The following is a 19,351-nucleotide window of genomic DNA, read 5'->3' as shown; positions in this document are numbered from 1 at the left end:
TACTTTACAGTAAATGTGCTCACATCTGCAGTGTTTTTTTTTATCAAACCATTTTTTTAAACTTTATTAGTTTACTTGATTCAGGTAAATACTATTGCTTGTTAAATATTTTAAATATTGCTTTTATTACTTAATATATTTGTTGACGTTTTTTTATAGTATAAACTCTAAAATACCCTTAAGTACGATGTGTGTTTTTGACACTGTGGTTGATTTCAAATTTCAGAAAGGGTTTTTTTGTGGCAGTGCTGTTTTTAAATGTCCTGCAAATAACACTGTTTTTATTTCCCCTTTAATCTCACAATTATTGTATATCGAAACATCTGAATATTAAGCCAAAACCACTAGCGGATAGGCTACCCATTAAACACTAGTCAAGCAAATCAAGATGTCAAGGTCATCATCCTTCCTCTAGAGGGCGCCATTACCCTTTTGGTATTGATTTTAGTTTAGATTTTAGGCATAGGCTTTCATCCCGACGTCCTGTCCCGTTATGTTTTATCTTCCGAGTTCCCCGTTCCCTGGATTTTAATTGTCTTTGTCTTGGATGGATCTCCCGGCTCTTGGATTACGGACTGCGCCCTGACTACCTCTTTTGGACCTGTCTGGACTTGGTTGTCTTTGCGTTTCCCACCTGTGTGCACCGTATCACTACGGTCGTCGCACACTGTCAACCCGAATAAACCCTCCTGTGCTTTCCCCTGATGTCCGTCTCCATTCTCTTCCGGATTATACCATCACTCTTTGAGTCTTAATTGCACACTCCACGGGAGACCGGGTCGGCTGTCGTAACACCGAGAAAGCTACTGTATAATTCACAACTGTAGTAAAGTAAAAATAAAGTAGAAACTGTAAATCTGTTGAATACTTATAAAAGTATCAATTTAGTGATTATAATATTTTTTCCAAATAGTTTTACGATGCTAGGTGCAGTTCTTTAATCAGAAGTTAATTTCTCTTAAAATATTCATATTTTATGTGTTTAATTTGCCTGGGTATTTTCATTGTTTCTATGGATGAATACTTCACTGCATAGGATGTCTTTTAAAACAGAAAATCCATAATTTTAGGGCTTTTGAGGTTAATACCATTTTTTTAAATCCTTACACGTACTGTATAACCACAACTTTGGCACCTCTTTTAGAAGCTCAGGTGATGGCTTCCAATTAAAACATAAATAAAATCACAGTGCTCCCATCATTAAACAGATGAACAAGTGAAAAATTTAAGTAGATGAAAAAGTTTAAAATTCATGATAAAATGTTCTTTTCTTTTATACATTCATATCTTTATTTAACTTACAATTTTAAATCAGAAACTGCATTTTGCAAAAATGAAACAGGACTCTTAGTAACAATGCATAACTCCAGCTGCTTCATAATGTGAGAATACTGAACAACTTTTAATTCTGCTTCCCATATCTAAAGTCAAAATTAACATATACAGACAGCTGTACATACATATATCACCGTTATTAAGTTATCAGAAATCAGGGATCATGTCGTATTTTAATCGTCTTTCAGCTAGACAGCAATAAATAAAATATTAAGAATAATATTTTGGAATAATTTGCACACTTTATTTTTTAAAATTTTGGAAACCACACATGCTTTATACCTTAAATCTTATTTCAGAAAAATCTGAGATTGCAGTGATACTATGAGTGATAGATTTAAACAGTTTATTTTCTAAGAGACTTATCAATTTGTACTTTTGAAAGGTTATCAAGGATTTTAACATGTTTCTTGACCCAAGAAGGTTTAGCTTCGACGCAAATTTCTAAACCGGCTCTTGTGATAAATCTGCAAATCAAAAACAACAACAATAACAATTAATAACATGTTTAGATACTGTATTTTCAGTATATTCTGTGGATCATTTTTAATTAAGAGTTTATTTTAGTCCATACAAAACATACACTACTGCAGACTGTTCATATATGAAAAGATTTAGAATGTTTTTTATCTAGACTACTGTGAAACATCTGTTTTAAAATTACTCCAAATGCTTCATCAGTTGACTATTTCTTCTCATAAATTAATATCAGATTCAATGGCAATATGCTACAGAACTTTATAACTACTTTTCAGAAGTAACGTGCAAGCATGTGTAATTGCTATATACTGTAATTGTAACAAAATCACATATTTTATATAAATCATAAAATACTGTGTGTACAAGCTTCAGTAAAATATAGAAACTAGCAGATGAGTCTTTTACTAACTTTTTTAAGTATTGCAACATCCATCTACATTCTTTACTGCATGTGAGGCTGAGCTTGTCATTTTGATGCTTTTATCCAGCCCTCTCATACAACAAAGAAACAATCCTTGTTATGTAAAATTCTTTGATGCTTATGTAGTATTTCTAAACCTTAAAAGCACGAGCCAATTAATGTGATGTCTTATTACATCACGCACTTTGTAAGAAGGCTGTTAGCCTGTTGTCTTGATCAGAAGACAAATCCCGATGTCCCGGACTACAATATACTTTCACGCCTTCACATAAGCTTTCTTTCCTACCATGTGAGAGACACTTGCCAGTTTTATGGAGCTACAGAACAAGCACATTATATGGCATAATAGAATAATAAAAAGTTTTGGTTAACTACATTTAACCATAGTTTATTTGTGGTGATGAATTGGATTATCATGCTGAAATACCATTATTTATTCCATGATTAATCATGTTCACCTGATAGCAAGAGTCTCTAGAAAACTTACATGACAGCATTCATGAGGCACTCAGAGCTTGTGTTCTTATAAGTGGCCAGAGCCTTAATGGGAAGCCTCTTCGGGTAGAAATCAAAGCAACATAGACTCGGCCCATGGCTGTCTAAAACAAAACAAAACAAAACAAAACAAAACAAAGCAATACTTCAGATTATTACAAGTACAGGATATTAATATATTACGTGTTTAACGTACTGTAATACTAATGAAAAAGAAATACTATTTAATTCCATATTTAAAGTTTAACAGCATTTTATTTTGGTAGATGAGTTTGCTAAATTATTGTGTTTAATTATGACAGTTACTGACATTTCACTGATATATAAAAAAATGACAATTTTTGATAATAGCATTTATTCAAAGTAGAAAGTTATTAGTGGAATTAATTTCAAGCCTGTTATTATATTGAACTCACATTTACAGCAAAACATGTTTTTTTTTACTCACGCAACAGAAGCATGTGAAACAAACACGAAGTGTGTTGTGTTTCTACTGTTCCAGAGTATAATGAAGCACATTTTTATTTGTTAAAAAATTCTGTCACTGATGCTTTAAATAATTTTATTAAATTCAGCTGTGAACTTGATATGGAATAATTCAGTATAACAACTAGTTAGTTGCCTGTTTGGAATCTTTTATTGTGTACAAATATCAACTACTTTATTTGAGTCTAGATAGTAATTTACTAGTAAATAATATGTGTTGCAATTGCCTGCTACTGTAACACTACTTTAAGTAAGTCTTTAAAATTCAGTCATAAGCTAGATATAAAATACTTAACTAATACTTAGTTGTTTTTTAATTTACCGTGCTATAAAATTGTAGTATGCACTACCTGTTTTCTTTGAGTTTCTTACACCTTCTAAATCATAACAATACTTGAAAGATGTAGAAAACTTACTCTCGCAGAATATCACTGAACATAAGGCTCCAAGAAGAACAAGTTGGATGATCAAGACTGTGGATTTCATCTTTCAAACTTCAGAACTGGTGCTGGGTTCAGACTGATCTTCTCACAGTTGATTGATCGCCTATACTCCTGCTGGACCTTGTCCATGTTTTATAGGATCTGGATGGCAAGAGGGGTCTTCCAATTTCAACTGGGCCCACACTTAACCACCCTGCCCACTTGCGCAGTGGAAAGCCCCACAGAAGCTACCACTAAGGTGGACAGAATTTACAGCAAAAACGTTTGGAACGAAAGACAGGGGACATGGGCAGGAAATGATACCTTCACTCAGTCACTTCTGTGGTAAACGTAGATGCACCGTAGAAAACATACGCTGTGGGTGCCTACAACAGAAATAGCATTTTGTGGTTAACTTTTTTTGCAAACTGTGGAAATCTAATTTTCATATTATGCTGATCAGAAAAAATGTGATTCAATTACGCCTGATATTTCAGGGCTCCTAAAATATCTTCCAGTGGTAACATTTTATGGTGGAAGCATGAATGTCAAGAATTTTGTCTTGTCATCAGATATTAGCACACTATATTAAACATACGGGAATATTGGTAATAGTTCAGAATGTTGACATTTAAGCATCCTACTGTACACTAACACTATATCTTTTTAAGTTTTAACTAGGTATTGTGTTGAACCTACAATGACTTAGCAGCAACACAAATATAATTACAAAAATGATCGCACTTCTTATTTACCTTCATTGGAATTTTGACTTACATGTACTTGAATTTGCATGTTCTCCCTGAGTTAGTGAAGTTTTTCTTCTTGTGTCCCAGGTGCATCCTCCCCAGTGAATACTAATTGGTTGATTGGCTATGCTAAATAGCCTAATTCATGATGAACAGGAAGCGTTCCCCATCTTCACCAGTTGATGTACAGTATCTCTACTGCTATACTGACCCCCATGTTGTAGTCAGGTTCAGAAGAAAATGCAACAGTTCATATTTTAATGCTCACTGGATAGAGTATTTTACAGTACATGATCTGGCAGAATTAACTCTGATATTTATAGGAACAATTTGCGTTTGCACGTACAGCATAAAGGTTTCTGTTATTATTGGGCTGCACTTCACCTTGGAGTATGAGAATGACTCAAAACATACAGTGAATGAAATAAAAAAAAAGAAAAAAAGTGGAAAATATAAGTGTGCCTAAGTTAATCTAAAACTAAAGGTAAAAACTGAAGTCAGAACACCTCCTAGGGTTCATATATGCATACAGCAATTTCTACAAAGGTGTACAACATAATACTGACTAAATCCAATTAAGGCAACTTTTAAATGAAACTAAGCTATTTTTTCTAAAGAAAAAAAAACATTTTGTTGTTTTATCAAAAGCAACTGTTCTGGTAGTATGGTGTTTGGTAGAGTAAAGTATACACAGAATAAGAACCTGAACTCTGTGTAAAAAACGTACAAAAGCTTCCAAATTTATAAATTAAAGAAAAAAAAAGAAGCAAGGAGAAAAGTTCCACATTCCATCTTCTATCCAGGTTTCTTTACTTTGTGTTCCATCAAATATTGGTAATTTTGTACCCAGTTGTCAAGTATTCCCCTCTTCTTTCTTCATCCCCATCTCTAGATGTGCATTTAATTCCCCCTTGTTCTGTTGAAAACCAAAGCCTTCTAGAGTCTCAGTCGGAGTCTCAGGCCTCAGCTCTACCCCCTTGCTCTTTCAGTTTAAAACCAACAGCTTTTTACTTGAAGCCCTGGTTTCTTCTTTGGAACACTGTTACTTCTGATGCTGCTTCCTTGTCTCTAGAATTGTTCAGTGCGCAAACCACAGCTCAACCAGGTATCTTACGACCCTTTCTCTCTTTTCTGTCCTCTGGTGACCAAAATGACTTGTTAACAAATTCCAGTTACCCCTCATTTTCTCAAAACCCTCATGATCTGATCTATCAATGCTATTAGGCATTGACCTAATAGACCTGATAGAATAGAGATCTATCTCCTCTATCTTCCTCAACAGCTAATCTAATTCCTGCTGTCCCTTCTACCTGCCATTCTACTTCTGTCCCAGAGTCCCAGCTCATCTCCAACCTGTTATATGTCTTCTGGCCCCTGTGGCTCCTGATGTCACCTTCTTAGTCCCAGGTCTGTCCTGTTTTCTACCACCAGCTTAGTGTGCATCCTACATTTTCTGTTCCCCTCCTAATGCCCAACACAGAGCAGTGATTGTGTCCATTTCCTAGACTTCTAGAATTTTACTATTACTAAACTTGTATTTTATTGCTTTAAACCATTGTACTATACTGTAAGTACCATGGACAGTAGCATGATTATTCCAATTCCTCCTGGGGAGCCTTGAGCACTGAACCTTACTACTGCATTTTGTTGGTGTCAAAGCCCTTACCTACAGCATATGTTCCTCTATCCTATACTTCATCCTCTTCACTGCTGCTTTCTCCAGGATTGACCCAGCCCACCCCACCCCACCCCATTCCTCTCTGGCCATCCTCCCCAAATTTAGTGCTTGCTCTTGCAAAACAACTTGACATTCAGCTCTTTGTGGCTTTTCCCATTTTCCCAGTGCAATTCCAAGAAAAAACCCTTTTGCTCCACTTCAATGGAAAGCAACCCACTTACTGGCGAGACAGTGATGTTCCTCTTTTTCTCTTGCCTTGTTCTGAAGATTGCATGCTGCCTTATCTTTCATGCTCATCCATTGTCTCCTTCCTTCATGCTCTTTCACCCCTTTTGATTCCCTGCTGTTCCCCCATCCTCTCTTCAACTCTTCAGCACTGGCCGTGCTACCCATTGAACCCTTGAGCCACAGGAATTTTTTTCTGTGTTATTGTCTCTTTTCATTTCCCCACTACATCTCCTCTTCCCCTTTCTGTGCTTCCAGTACTTGCTTTCTCACCCCCTTCTGGTCCAGTCATGCGTTATGATACTCTATCTATTCTCTTGCTGCATCCAGCTCCAGGACTGTGGTACTTGATCTTTCAGATGTCCCAGGGAGCAGTGGCAGTTGGTCCCCTTCCATTCCCTTCCTTCCCTATTGGCATCCTACCTGGTACCCTGTTGGACCCTTGTCCACTTTTCATCAGTATCAGGTAAGCCTACCCATCACACATTCAGACCCAGCAATTTGTCCTGCCCTTCTCTGTCTCTCTAACCTCGCATCCTTTCTGTCCCTTCCTTGATGTCAGGTATCCTACCCACCGTGTCCCAGATCTTGTGTTCTCATGTCTTCCCCTTTTCTGCTGCTGTCCCACCTGACAATGGTCTCAGCCTACACCTTACTTACCCTTTGCAGCTCAGCACACAGCATGCCTACAGCAGTGGAGCTATAGCTTCCAGTACAGAGTGCTAAATTCTGACTTTTATTATCGTCCATTGGCTGGCTTAGCCCCTATTACATGCATTATTTGTAATTCCTGACCTCACTGTTCCCTCATCTTCAATTATTTCAATTTTTCTGCTTCATTGCCCTCAATCTTCCCTGATTGTTCCTGTCATGATTGTCAGCCCTCCTCTAGAGGGCGCTGCTACCTTTTTCGTTGTGTTCCCCAGCCTTATTTGTCCCAGCTGTTTCCTATCCCCGTTTCCTTATTTGTTGGCTCAGGAGTAGCCCGAGGGCATAGGCTTTATCACGGCGTCCTGACCTCTGAGTCCGGGGCTTGGAGCACTTTGCCCCGTTTTGATTTTAACCTTTCGTGTTCCTGGTCCCAGTTCCCTGTTCCTGTTTTTAATCGTCTGCATCTCTGATGGATCTCCTGGCTTCTGGATTTTGGACTGCATCTTACTACCCCCTTGGACTTTCTTTCTGGACTCGTTCTCCTGCACTCCTCCCATGCACCGGATCATTGTCTTCACCACCCTGCTGTCCGTTATCCCGTCCATATCTCACCGTGTCTTCCCTGATGTCCTTCTCCAGTCACTTCCAGATTATACCATCCTGCATAGGGTCTTCTACAACAGATTTCACCGGAGATCGGTTTGGCCGCTCTGATAGCTCCTCACTCCTTTTCTCTCTGACCATCATTCCTCTCTTAGGTCATAGAATGATCAATTCATCATCTTCTTGGAGGGTCATTAAGACCCAATCAACCTTCATTCCATCAGAGGCAGAAGGTCCTTGTCGCCTCCTCCTCATATGCACCTCTTATAGAGACACACAAGCTCGTTCCATGTGCCTATGGTGCCCTTGAGTGCTTCTTATGCTCGTTTGAAGTAGGAATTCACTTAAACTGCCGGCACCAGTGTTCCCAGACACTGATAATACAGCCGTGTCTGTCTCAGAGGCTGAAGTCAGGGCAACTTTTAGAAGGGTGAACATACGGAAGGCAACTGGCCCAAAAGGCATACCTGGATGGGTCCTTAAGTCCCGTCAGACCAATTGCCCGTGGTTTTTACTTCCATTTCTAATTTTTCACTCCGTTCCCATGTGTTTTATTTCATTGCCAGAGAAAAATACTGCAACATTTTTTAATGATTACAGACCAGTAGCGCTCACATCTACCGTAATGAAATGCTTTGAAAGGCTGGTCATTAACATATGGTATATTAACACAATGGTACCTGAGTGCTTATACCTCCTGCAGTTTGCATACCGGCATAACAGGTCCACTGAGGACACTATTTCCCTGGCTCTTCACACTGCCGTGGCTCATTTGGATGATTAAAACATACAGTATATGTAAGAATAGTATTCTTTGATTATAGCTCTGCCTGTAACACTATAGTTCCAGCTTAATGAACTACAGCTTAATGAATAGTTCAGGTGCGTAGCTGCGTCAGCATGTGTAGACTGCAAAGGAACAAGTAATAGGTTTATTCCATGCTGAAAAAAAGAAGAAAGAAAACACAACATTTCAGCCGTGGAGCCTTCTTCAGGTGTAAGAGAAACAAGGCAGTAAGCAAAGTTAATGTAACAGGAGAACAAAGGCTGGGAGAGAGGAGGAGTGAGAGGTGGGAGCAGGGGACAGAAAGAGAGGCCAATCAAGAGGTGTCAAATCAGAATAGGTATAGAGAGGTGTGAAATGAAACCTTCAATGAATGGAGAAAATTTAGAAGAAAAGTAGTCTGTCGTTAAGAGAAGGGGAAAGGTGTGATCCTAGCTGCAGGATAATTTTGGTTTCTGTAGTCTTTCTGATGTATGAGTTTGGAAAACGGTCTTTGAGAACACAGACGGAGAGATTAGAGTGGTCGTGGCCGTCAGAGGTGAAATGGGAAACAATGGGATTGGAGAGATCTTTAATCTTCACAGCCCTAACATGTTCTCTGAAGCGGTCTCCGAGTCTCTTTCCCGTTTCTCCAGTGTAGATGGCTGGGTATTAACTGCAAGAGATACAATAGATAAGGTTGCTGGAGGTACAAGATGCCATCTGGGTGATCCGGAATTGTCCTGAGGGGCCTTGAATGAGTGTGGTGTTAGATGTGTACTTGCAGGTGATACAGCGATACAGGTGATACTCTCAGAGATTTGGTTTATCTCATCTTTAAACTCAAAAACCAATCTGTACATTCTGGCTGTTGTTGTCCCACTTACTTAGGGTGTTATACCCAGAAATACAACATTAAATTCAAAATACCATTATGTTTCAATTATCTTAATTCATCTCCAAGATCTCAGATTCATCTACAGTACATCAATGTATTTTGAACCAATGTTACATTTTATATTTATATAAAATGGTATTGCCAAACAGCATCATCAGACATAAATACAAAGGAGTGAGCAGTTTTACAAAGACTGAGTCAGAGCTCTGCCTAATCTGAATGTAATATAAAAAGCCAATCGGGTATGAATCATAAAGAAATGTGCTACTCTGTGGAGTAGTTTTAAACAAATCCCTAAAACTAAACACCTGCATTAATTAATAAGTGTGTAATATCATTTTCTCTTAAAACGTTAGCTTTGTCTGTAAGATCTCTCTCTGAAATAGTCAGAGAAAGAGCCGATCAATCTTAGATCACCACGGTTTCAATGGTGCAAGATCTGTTTTTATAATTTACGTACAAGTGATCATAAATAACTCATCATCTACCTTCGACTCAACTGGTAACAACAAATTATGATAAGTGTTCACACTCAAATTATTTGAATTAGTGGTTAGGGCTCTAGAGCAGATGGTTCTGGGTTCAAATCCCAGGTAGGACTCTATTATTGTACACCTGGGCAAGGTACTTACAATCAAATTGTTCCAAATGTATTCTGCTGTATAAATGATTTGAAGGTCATTATTGTAAAAGAAATATTTTATACATCATCCAGACAATCTGAGAAAACAACAAAAATGCAAATACATTTTTAGGATATATAATCGAATGTATAGATTTTAAGTGATGTTATGTTCAAATTGTATAATGTACCAGTATGGTGAGAGTTACCTGATCCAAGAATACAGAAACCTCAAAGGCTTTGACAAAGTCACACTAGTGAACATCTCCAGCATTAACAGGGAAAAAACAACCAGAGGCCACAAGTGTAAGCTAAGTGGAAATGCATTTAAAATTCAAAACAAGCAGCATTTCTTTACACAAGGTGTTGTGATAGTATAGCTAGTGTACTGTATCTAGCCATGTTGTTGAAACTAACACTCTGACTTCTTTCACGAAGCAGCTGAATGACATATACAGATACACAATAAATTAGCTACTAACTTGTAGTGACTAACTGCTACAGGACATCTACTGTAGCTGTTCTGATAATAGAATTCCATGCTGATAAAACCACCTGCCCAGCCAAAGTGATCCTTTCCTGATGAGACTTTGCTCTTCTGATTCTAATTTCCTTCAATTCTGTCTGTACTGCACTTCATTACTCTTAGATATTGTGCCCATTTTCTTTTAAACATATAATTAGTCATATTGGATGTCATTTACCCTTATCACACTTTCAAACAATATAATGTTTTTTATTTTATGAAGGAAATGCTTGGAGACTGTTTTTTTAAAGACCCTTGGGAAATTCCTAGCACAAAAAGCACTTCAGTTACTGTCAAAGGACAGATTGGCTATTATTCTTAATTATCAAATTTCACAGTAGAATTTCAACTATATAACTGGTCCACAATTAGAACTTTTAAATTTTACCCCAATTAAATTATTCTAGTTAAGGTAAAATAAATGAAAAAGTGAACCCACGGTAATAAAACTACTTAGCTGTGACCTTTCAGGAGCTTTTTTTGACTCAGACACATTCAGTCATAGTCTCACAGTTAGTAACTGCAGTACTCCTCAGCCAAGCACAGACATCAAGTGTTTCTACCTGTGGTCTCTCTTATACTGCATTCACACATCATCAGTAGTGTTATATCATACAAATGACAAAGTTCAGGTGTCTGTGAAGCAGATGTCTCTTTATTTCATATGCATATGGAAGTCTGTCTTGCAACCACCAGACTTAGAAATAAGTAACTGAAGATGGTCCTTTATACCTTAAAACAAAACCAGTTACTATGACACATCCTAAACAAATGATAAGACAGCAACACATGCCAATTAATTATATCTACAGTAGTTGTAGACTAGACAACAGTTAGTTCTTTTCATGTTCTGGGCATACAGCCAGCATACCAAATACATGCCCTTTATCTTACTGACCAAGGCCAGGCAGCATCTTTATATATTTGGGCGCATAGCTAACTTCAAGACACTAGACTGCATAGTTTGCAAAAATACAAAAACAAGAAATGATATTATTATCTCACTTCCCAGGTGTCTCTCTTATCTCTTCAGTGGGAAAAGATTAACCTATCTCTATCTCAGGACAGTCAAAAGCACAATGCTGTGATTCCTCAGAATTTATTGGAAAATTAATAAATTCATTTCTTATGGGGCATAAGAAATGGGGCATTATCATTCCATTCCACGTTATATTCTATTTTAAAGGAGTTACTGTGAAATAGTGAACCTTTTTTTACAGGCATGTGACTGTTCACAAATTATAATGACAATTTGCATCAATATAAATGCTAGGTATCAATATTTAGATAAAAGAATAAATCCAAGCATTGCATTTCTCAGGAATTAAATATTAGTCTGAGGAGCTATTGAAACAGATTTAGTTTTATATTGTAATATTTCACATTTGGCTTAATCTGCTTTACAAAGTCAGGTTAAAATATAATCTAAATTTAGAGTTCAAGTGAAAAGTATAATCTTTAAGTAAAACAATACTGAAATAAACACAAAATGTGAATTGTGTGTGCGAAAGTAAAATACTGCACACATGGCAAAATTCAAAACATAGATAAGGATCTCAGAGCAATAGCCAGGCCTACTATGAGTTTGATCTACCACCTGTCTGCCTACACAATATACAGTACATGCATCCATGAAATAGTCATTTAAAGCAGTGCTCTACCTCTGACCTTCTCAGGGGACAAGAAGTTATAAGAAGGATTTAAAAAAAGAAACACCATATTAATCTTAAACCACCATGAAAGCCTACGCCCACATGAAACACTTTGTATTGCCATGTGTCTTTCCGTGATGGTTTGGCAATAGTTTGATTTATTTTTTACTGTTAAAAGCAACATGTTTAAATAGTTACATGGTTGTAAATGATGCATTGGATTTCATTTCCAATATGAGGAATACTGGAAATAAACAAATAGTATTATACAGAAAAGTAGTAAATTATTTTTAGTTAAAGGTTACTGAATTAAAGGATACCTATCCCTCAGTCAGACACTAATTGCATTACCTTGTCTTTACAGAGAAGTGCTGCTGTATTCAACATCTTCTTTAGAAAAAACTATTCAAACAAAAGTTTACATCTTTTGAAATTCTTTTAATCTATGTTACACAGGCTAGATTAGTTTGATAATGGTTTCAAGCAAATAAAGATTACCAGCACACTTTCACATATACTGTAGCTTTCTGCCGAAGATATTGTTGTGGCTGGGGCCAGGCAGATGAATTTGAGCAATGTGGATAAGCTTTGTAGTTCCTAGCAAAGTTACTTTTATTTGACACAGTTGCTATTTTTTTGCTGTACATACATAGCTGCTATGCCCAGGACTAATTAATTTCACTTTGAATAATTAAATTTAAATTCAATCAGTTTTATTGACATGAGTAATGAATTACACTGTTGACAAAACAGAAACAACTGACAGAACATTTACATACTTTTGCAGCACAGAGATATTATTGAACATTTACAGACATTACATAAAATGTTACTGTTTGACCTGCTCACTCTCTGTTCTTCACACTGTGACAGGAGATCACACACTGGGCTGCAAGCTCTATTGAGTTTCCTCTACACTATGCCAGAAGGTTTGGAAGCTGTTTTGTTTCGGGCAGATGTGGGAATTCTAACATTAGACTTATTTTAAGGAAGAATGCTTGTCTAATCCCAAAATATTTGTCGCAATGCATTATAAAGTACATCTCTGTCTCTGCTTTTCTCTGCTAGCAGTGGCAGAACAACCAGTCTTCCCTGATCAGCCAAGCCTGCCTGAGTTTCTATGGCCAGGCTGTGGTCACGGGACCTGTACTTCATCAGTGTATGTTTCTCTTTGCCATTTCTTACTCGGTGTGGATTGTCTTTTCAGCGTACTACAGCATACCAGTTGGTGTTGTGTCTGTGTGCCTGTGTCCTAGTGGATGAGGTAGTATTGTTTCTTTTGTACTGTGATTTTGATTTAAGTAATGAAATCAACCACATTAAATCATAACTATCAAATACTGAGGTTGTATATCAACTAAGCCTCCATAAGAATGAACCATAGCATTAATAAAGGAAAAGACATAAAGACAAAAAGGCAAGAACAGGGGGCAAGTAGAACAGGCATCATCATCACAACATCATTAGAAGCCTGTGGTATGAGAAGTGTCTCCTTCCTCAGACTTGAAATCACATTTTGTCTAGAAAATTTGAATGCTGAAAGAATTACTGGACTCTGAGCTTTATTATATGTGTCATGACAGCCGTCTTAAGGCATCCTTCGGCTAGCGGTTGCCCTGCGAAACCATCACGTTCTCAAGAGGACTCACGGTTTTCCAGGGTTTGCTTCACTGACCAGTTCCCCTTTTCATGATCTATGTTAATTAGCAATTTTCTGCTTATTATTCAATTCCTGGTTATTGTTTTAAAGCCGAGGTGCCACTTTGACTGCGCTTTGTCATTTTTCATTTCACCATGAGTTTTCTTCACTGTCACTACTGTTTTCTCTCTATATACATATCTTCACTGAGCAAGACAGCACTTCACCCTGCGTAGAAGCTGCAGCCTCAAGCCTCCCCTGTCATCCGTTTGGTCCCCTTTTTGCAGGAAGCTCGCTATTCGATTTCTTCTGTACCTGAGACATCTTTATTTCTGTGACCCACAGGCTGTGCATCAGTTTTCTACCTAAAGCCTGCACTCCACTCTGATCAGCAGTTTTCAGCCTGAAGTCTGCCATGCAGACCCCTTCTCAGGAGGCGCGCTATTTGGTTTCCCATAACTGGGGCTCTCTGTTTCCAACTGGCGGACTCTGTTTGGCAGCAATTTCAGCTTCAGGACAGCACTTCACTCTGCTCAGCAGTTTTAGCTTTAAGCCAGCTCTTCACTCTGCAGAGCAGCTTTTGCAGCTCCAATCCACCCCTTCGATCTGTGCAGCTCTCTCATCAGCCTCCTGACAGCCATTTCCCTCTGTGTATCCGTCTCAGCAGCCTCTAGCCATCCTTCACTCTGCACAGCTGTCTCAGCGGCCTCCTGCCACCCCTTTGCTTTGCGCAGCTGTCTCAGCGGCCTCCTGCCACCCCTTTACTCTGCCCAGCAGTCTCTACAGCCTCCATTCTGCACTTAATCTTTTCATTGGTCACAGCGTAGACATTGAGCTTGCCAGCCTGTGTGCCTGCCACTTGGAGGGCTGCTCTTTCAGGCCTGCTTTGGTTCCTTTTATAGAGTTCTTCCCATACCCGAGACTCCCTTTTGTCGACTGATGGGCTGTGTTTAGCAGCCTACCCTAACTACTGATGCAGTTAGTTGGCTTCTCCAGGGCCCATCACACCTCCCCATTTCCATTTCTTTTCTTTTCCATTACTAACCAGCCTGGGCTGATTGCTTCGTTATCACCTTTCACTTTTCACTCTCTGGTCTATTGCGCTTGGGTTCTGACAATTCATCCGCTGTGGCATTACCATAAGAGAGAGTTCCCTGACTTATTTATTTGGATTTTTATTATCAAAAGGTCTCCCCTGAGTTAGTTGATGTTTTTTTTTACGAAAGGGGAATTTGTTTCCCATTCATTTGTGAGCATCCATTTAGAGTGGCAAATTAATTATTCATTATTTATAATAATTTAGGGTCAGACTTATGGGCAGTCTGGTTCTATAGACTCTGGAAGAGCTCTGAAATGCAAATGTTGTGTTTACTTTTTGCGAATAAATATTTGTTGGGTTTGATTATTATGCTGTGCCTGAAAATAAAAATAAGTGTGTGCGAACCATATAACACTAGATGAAATTAGTCATCTTTAACAAGATGGAGACAGGACCTTATTTTTACATTAATTTAATAACCCCAATTTAATTTTTTCACCAAAGGTTTACACCAGATGCACTTTTGTTTTTCTGCAGTCCTTACTGAAGGTTTAACAGTAGTTTGTACAACAATATTTTGTAAATTTACCTTGCTTGTGCCATGTAATTATTCTGATTTACTATATCATCTCCGTGCATGTACCATGATTTCAACTGGCATATGAACATGCTGTGGTCACTGAGCCTCTACTTCTTCAAGGTCTGTTTCTCCTTGCTATCTCCTACCATGTTCAGTGTCCTAGTGGATGAGGTGGTATTGTTGGCTTTTACTGTAATCTGGCTTACTTTAGCTTTGATTTAAATGAGGAAACCATAAGATGTCTTGCAAGGTGTCTTGTTCTTGTCTTAAACATGACTCCCCAACAAGAGAGTGTGTTGTATTTATAAACTATGTAATGGGTCAGTACAATTCAATTCTCATTCCACCTAGAAAATGCTCTCGACGCAACACCATTTTGTGATGTGCCATCATATCACAAACACTGTAATATGACACGGGTAGCTTCTCCATGCTTACTATTTCCTTTTTTAATAGTCCAGTACCTTCATGACTTAGTGGAAATACCCACAGAATCAGTGAGAAAGGTGTCTATAGATTTTAGTAGGTTCTTTGGAACGAAAGACAGGCAACTTGTGCAGGAAATGTGACATTTCTACTCAGCCCTGTGGTTATAAGTAGATGACAAGTTCTTTACTACGTGGGTGCCTACAACAGAAATAGATATACGTGGTTAACAAACATTTTCATTTTTCAATTTCAAAATTCAATTATTTGTCAATTGTTTTGCTCATTCTTAACAGCCTCTTACACAAAATGAAATCACATTCACATATTCTTCATACTGGCTGGCTTACTCTGCATCTTCCATAGGTAGTAAACTGAAGATAAGATGATAGAAAATCATAAACAAAAAGTATAGAGTCTTTAAGAAAGAACTGAGTCTTTTATAAACATAGCTGCTCTAAACGTTATGGTAACACTAGAAAAGTAAATAGTTTAGTATTTTACCTCTATCAACAATCTAAATGTACTCCAAAGAAAAACTGCATTTTCCGATGATCTTGTATTATTTATTAAAAACTTTGAGAATTTGTGCCGCTGTTTTTATTTTTCTGTGAAACATATGGTCAATGCAGTGTCACCTGTTAAGTGTGATGTTGCAGAACTTACAGACTGATTGCTACATTCCTTTTCTATTGCTGCTTACACTTGGTCTGAAAATTATTAAGCTAGATTGATTGACTTCATTGAATATTGATTGTAACAAAGTGGACAGATAACTTGTTTTTTTGAAAATTAGGGCTAGAGTACACAAACTCAAAGTAATGGCTGGGGAAAATTCTGCCCCCTTGATTGCTGAGAAAACCTCTTCTAACAGGAAATTACAAATCACGTTTCTGTGACACGTTTTAAAGATGGTTGGATAGATGCGAGAATGTCTGTAGAAGGTTATTGAAATGCAACTTGTCCTTCACTTGAATTGTTTGTACACATATCTGTTAAAGTGCTCAAATCAACACTAGGTGTGATAGGAGGAAGAGTTGCAAATTAGTCACAAGTTCCAGAGGCTGGTAACAGTGCCTCTGTCACAGATAAGCCTTGTATTTTTAAGAATATTTGTGTACCATATTGATTTTAACCTGAACTGAAATTACTGAAATAGTCTTATAACAGTGATGTTTTCTAATATCCATTATCTAATATCAAAACAAAATGTAGTTAGATACAATTTAAATTTAAAACAATGTCTTTCCTTCCTCTCCAAGTAAGGCACTACCACAATCAAGCCAGTGCACAAGAAGTGTTTCAATACTGCATTGGGATGTACATGTATCATCTGTGAGCAGATCTTTTTGTGGGTCATAATGCATCACGAATGAATAAATGACGAGTATGGTTGTGATCATCAGCATTTGCTTCAACTAAGCCATCTCTTTGTTAGTACCTCAAGCAGTAGTGCAAGTACATTTGGCTAAACAGGCAAGCAGTTGTAGTAATTATTTATGGTAAAAAATAACTTCAGCTCTGTTACATTATGGAAAGCCAGTGTGTTTTTAATTGTATGGACCTTGACTTCTACTGGATGAAACCCCTCGAAGACTACTTGATGTCCTACAAATGTGAAGTTATGATGTCCTAAATGTATATATATTTCACTTAAATTGTACACTGGTCGCAGAAAACCCTTTCAGCTTTCCCACCATTTTTGTTGAGTCAGAAATAAAGGCGAGCAATTTGAGCAAATGTTGTATGTTGAATTTAAATTTGCACTTGACATGAAAGTAATGTTGTACACTGACAAGCTAAAAGAAATGAACTTTTTAAGTTCTGAACTAAAAAATAAAAAACCTGAGCAGATTATGATGGGACCTGTTTCAAATCTGTAATATCCTGAAAGACATTCTGTAGTTCTAAAAGAGGTTATCCAATGGTCTTCTTCAGAATCTATCACAGAACACAGGTGGAATCTATGGGCCAGTGCCCAATCTGCTTAGCCATGTTGTTGAAGCTGGTATCCTGGCTTCTTTCTATAAGGGGTTGATGAGATCCTGGGAACAGTTGACTACTGAAGCACTAATTCGCTAAATAACAATTTTTATGTTCGTATGGGTGACGGGTCCAGCTCCTTGAAGAAGCATGGTGCTGTCTGGTAACAAAGTTTTAGTTGGAATGCCATTTGGTTTTTTAGGTTCTGGTGAATCCCATCCAACCTTAGAATGAATACTTCTGCCTCATATAATTTAGCTTTGTGTAATAAACCAAGGCCCAAAGGTCCTGTCCCCTCTCTCTCTATGTTCAGTCTGTATACAAGTTACACTGTACAGGAACGGCCAAAAGATCTTTGATTTAAATGAGCTTACCATTGTATGCTCTCAGTGTTTTTGTCTTCTGTTCGAGGTCAATGGCTGATTCCTTTATTGAGGTAATCACGTATGTTTGTTTTCCCACCATGGTAGCTGAAGCTCCTGTGTAATTATCTGTTTGCATCCCCTTGTCACTCACATGCAATGTAACAACAATAATAGCGTCAGATCTGACAGCTCTCATGTGCTACAGAGAATATATATGTATATTGCATTGTCTTCTAGAGTGTTGGTTAACCCAATCGACTTTGTCTGCTGTGGTTTATGCCTTGTTGTTTGCTTATACTTGGCTCTACATCACTTTGCTAGGTGTCCTTTCTTGTGGCAGTAGCTGCACATAAACTCCTTTAGCCTACATGCATCTGCTCTGTGGTTATGTCTAGCAGCCATATTACCATGTAATATTTTGTAGCTATGGGTTGCTACTTTTTGAGTTATTTCCAAAAGCACTCACTGTTTTGGGGATAGTTTAACACATGTTTGCAAACATTACCTCATATGCCTTATTTCTAAAACATTGTAAATGTTTTGGAAATAAACATGCAAAGATAATGGAACCTTTCCCTCATTTAATCAGGTATTACGCTTTTGCTTTTTAAGGGATCACTACTCAAACCATATTGCGAGTTAGGGGTATACATAAGGAACCTGGATATAGATAGATACTTTATAAATCCTGTGAGGGAAATTGCAGTGCAAAAGCAGCCAGGCACAGTCAACACAGCACAGTGTAACTAAACAATATAATAATACTACAATACAGTCAGTGAGAAGTGCAGTAGAAAATGGAGCATACAGAATTGCACACAGTACAGAAGATACAAAAACAAACCAGAATGTACAGTACACAAGAAGATGTATTGACACAGTATACATTATTGTGTGTCTGTTGTAACTTTAGTCTTTCCTTTGTGTTATTTTCTTCTATTTGTGCTGTTCTGTGCACTGCTTAGTTTGTTTGTGTCCTTGAGAAAAGTTATATACTGTAGTTGTCGCTATGGATCTACAGCCCTGGTATGTGGTATACTATGGTATCTTTCACGCAAGGGAAAGAGGATTTAAACCCTTAACTCCAATAATTTGGGGGGGAATGTTTAGGAGATAGTGTTTAAATTTGAACTTTATCCCAAATTCCCTAATATAGACTTAAGAGTCTTTTTGAAATAAGAGGTTAAGCCTATGCTGTTTTTTCATTCAAGCTTGAAAACCTTACAAAATTTTGGAATATTTTTCTTATTTTCTTATTTGTTTCTTTTCATATTGGTGGGATATCCACCCTGGCACAGGGGGGTTGTTCTGGG

The 19,351-nt window shown here is 37.6% G+C and overlaps 1 long non-coding RNA gene across 2 annotated transcripts; it reads right to left on the bottom strand.

Annotated features, from left to right (window-relative positions):
* Positions 1–33: 33 nt before the first annotated feature.
* LOC148675229 (uncharacterized) lies at positions 34–18,196 on the bottom strand. Of its 2 annotated transcripts, none has more exons than XR_015935471.1 (4): positions 18,048–18,196; positions 3,634–4,025; positions 2,724–2,835; positions 34–1,802 (listed from the first exon to the last, which is right to left on the bottom strand). It is a non-coding gene; the product is annotated as an uncharacterized LOC148675229 (long non-coding RNA). The 2 variants fall into 2 exon arrangements; XR_015935472.1 differs by lacking the exon at positions 18,048–18,196 and adding an exon at positions 4,417–4,802.
* Positions 18,197–19,351: the final 1,155 nt, after the last annotated feature.

This window comes from Lepisosteus platostomus, chromosome 3 (assembly GCF_059453375.1).
Source record: "Lepisosteus platostomus isolate fLepPlt1 chromosome 3, fLepPlt1.hap1, whole genome shotgun sequence".
In the NCBI taxonomy this organism is placed as follows: Eukaryota; Metazoa; Chordata; class Actinopteri; order Semionotiformes; family Lepisosteidae; genus Lepisosteus; species Lepisosteus platostomus.
The sequence above is the reverse complement of the archived record's forward strand: the minus strand, read 5'-3'. Positions and strand labels throughout refer to the sequence as shown.